Source organism: Arabidopsis lyrata, assembly GCF_000004255.2.
Source record: "Arabidopsis lyrata subsp. lyrata unplaced genomic scaffold ARALYscaffold_7, whole genome shotgun sequence".
NCBI lineage: Eukaryota > Viridiplantae > Streptophyta > Magnoliopsida > Brassicales > Brassicaceae > Arabidopsis > Arabidopsis lyrata.
Genome location: NW_003302549.1, coordinates 20,135,759 through 20,138,705, shown reverse-complemented (window position 1 = coordinate 20,138,705; position 2,947 = coordinate 20,135,759). Strand labels below are relative to the sequence as shown.

General features: G+C 39.2%; 1 long non-coding RNA gene across 1 annotated transcript; it reads left to right on the top strand.

Annotated features, from left to right (window-relative positions):
* Window positions 1-13: 13 nt before the first annotated feature.
* LOC110226941 lies at window positions 14-2,686 on the top strand. The gene is made up of 2 exons (XR_002330833.1): window positions 14-260; window positions 387-2,686. It is a non-coding gene; the product is annotated as an uncharacterized LOC110226941 (long non-coding RNA).
* Window positions 2,687-2,947: the final 261 nt, after the last annotated feature.

Below are 2,947 nucleotides of genomic sequence, written 5' to 3'. Positions count from 1 at the left end.
CCACTTGTCTGTATGCGAGTCCACAACATTGTCGGTTGAAGCCTTTCATCGAAGTCGCTCAGATCTGTTCTCTGGCGGTGCGGTGGTCGCCGGTCAAGGTGGAGCGGTCGTCCTGGATCGCTCACTTTGCTCACTTTGTCGGCTCTGTGCTGTAGAGGACGGCGGCGAGATCTACGGTGTCCATAAACTTTGTCGTTGACTTTGCTCCTTCACGATTTAATCACGAGCCTTTGCTTTCTCTTTCGCATATTTAATCAAAGGTTCAAATCCAACACTCCCTCTTGAACCCTTTGATTAAATACCCAATTTTGATTTTTCTTCCTCATCTCCCTCTTGCTTCGATTTATTCTTCTTAATCGACCCTTTTTCTCTATCTCCGACGACAGCTAGAGGTCACAACTCTCACCGATCACCAGTCACCGTCACGGCCGCCGTCTTCAACCACCACATCCTAACCGGTGAATTTTCTGGTGTAACTCTCAGCCCTCATCTCTGGCGAGCATCTCTTTATTCACCATCAATTCATCTGAGACTTCATTCAAGTCTCCCTCTTCGACAACGAGAGATATTGCAATGTCACAGTATATGATTTTTGAATTAGAGAAGAAAGGAGAAAACAAGAAAGGAGATGTCTGATTCAAGAAAACGTTTGGTGGATGAAACGTAATCCGATCAAGCTGAAACTTGGTGGTAAGCTTCGTGAAAATGCTGTCTTGAGTATCAACGGTGGGATTGAGATTTTGACGGTTGGTTTGTGTTTTATTCGAGCTTCTTCCGGGCACAGTTCATCTGAAAGTTTCAGATTTGACCAGTTCTTATGGAAATGTCAACCGGATGACCAAATAAACTCGGAATGAGATGAAATTTTGCAGAGATACTCTAGACATGTGAAACTAGATTCTGGTAGAAGGACACTGGATTTGGAGTCCGGGAACATAGTTTACTGATGACATTTCAGAACAGTTGATTCAAAGTCTTATGGAACAATGAGTTTCTAATGACATGAAAAAGGTGAAGAGCATAGATGTTGAAACATGTTATGGAAGCATCCTAGAAACTATGAAGAATGCTGAAAAGCGTTTTTAGAAGAGACTTTGAAACACAGAGATTGCAACTGAGACTAAGAGAGGAGTTGAGACAGAAAAAGTTCTTAGTTCATGAGAAAGATGAAATTATGTAAGAGAAGAGGTTCTTCTGAATGATTATCATCAGTAAGGTTTATGAAGAATGCTGAAAATCGTTTTTAGATGAGACTTTGACACAGAAAGATTGCAACTAAGGCTAAGAGAGAAGTTGAGACAAAAAATAAAAAGTTCTTAGTTCATGAGAAAGATGAGATTATGTGGGAGAAGAGGTTATTCTCAATGATTGTTATTAGTAAGGTTTATGATGATATTCTGTCATCAAACTTTCTGTTAAATCAAGGTATAAAGTCATGGAAAGTCTCAGATCAAAGAAAGATAATGCATGTTGGTTGAGAAGTTTTCTTGTGAAGAAAAGTTCAGTCAAAGGTTCTTTTGGAGAAAATTTGCAAGGAGATTTCAAGTGTGGCTCATGCTGGTGATAAACTGTGAGAAATTGTTTCATCTTAAAGAGAAACCAAAAGTGAAAAGCAATTGGAGAGGAGAATTCTACGTGATGATTCACTCTATATGAGAAGCTGATTGGGATCAATCTGCGATGTATCCGCTGCAACTACAAGGTCGATAGGAGTTGACACCGCTGAAGGAATTTAAATCCGAAACTCAGCTGAATGAGAGAAGAATCTTCTATTGGAGTTAGAGTAACCCTTTGGAAAGGAAAGAGATGTTCTGTTTGTGGTATTTGGTGACAGCGTGCTGGTGTAAATTCTTGATTAGGAGAAAGTCACTAAATCTGATACTATATAAGATGCCATCTGACAAGAATTGTGTATGAAAACAAGAATTGGCTCAAATACCAATCCAGAGACATGAATGTCAGAGCATTGGCTCAGCAGTTCTGAGAGTACAAGGCATTTGAGTAAATGGAGTCTGAAACTGATCTCTACGTCGGCGTCTTCAGAATTTGGTTTATCATGAAGAGTTATTAATGTGAGAATCTGATTGTGTTTGTTGAAGAAACGTAAAACACAAGTTAGTGGTGAAGAATCAGTCTTCTCATAGCTCGTTCATAAAGATGAGGATTCACGTATTGAAGTATTCATGGATCTGTTGCTATCACAAGAAGAAAAAGACCTTCAATATTGGAGAAGCTTTGCAGAAAAAAAAAAATCGTTAGAAAGCTCCATGTTTTTGCTTCGAAGGGAAGGACTGTAGAAGAAATATTAGAAAAGTTGATGCAGAAGACGCTCCGTGAATGACAGATGGCAATAAAAGGAACTTCAGAGAATGATCAGAAGCTGTGTCAACATATCTGTTGGAATCAAACACATTTAGAGGCAAAGGCAGAGGTTGACATCATTTTCTTTGAGTTTTTAACTTAGTTATGCACTCAAGCAGGGGGAGATATCGCACACAAAGAGAGTTCTTCAATCTTATCTGGTCTGAGGACATGAATTGAAGAATGGGGTTTTACTTGAAACTGACTAATGAGAATGGATGGATGCTGCTTGCGTGTGTCTTTGACTGAATGAAGTTTGATTTAAAGAGCAGAGTGCTTGAGTATCAAACTAAGTTAAAAAGGGGGGAAATGAAGATGTTAGATCTTTTGAGTCTAATAGATGATGAAACATGAAGCATTGAATGTGTCCTTGGGCTCTAAAACGCAATCATCAAGAGGGAGATTGTTAGTGTTGTGTTGACTGGTTTCTAAAAGCATAATCGAGAAAGGTTTTACTCAGTTTGTGATACAAGCACGTGGAGATTGTTTTAGACCATAAATAGCCTTCTTTAATTTTAAGACTTTGCCATCTTCAACGTCAATGCCAGGAGGTGGGTAACATATAGACTTCTTCTTCAAGCTCTCC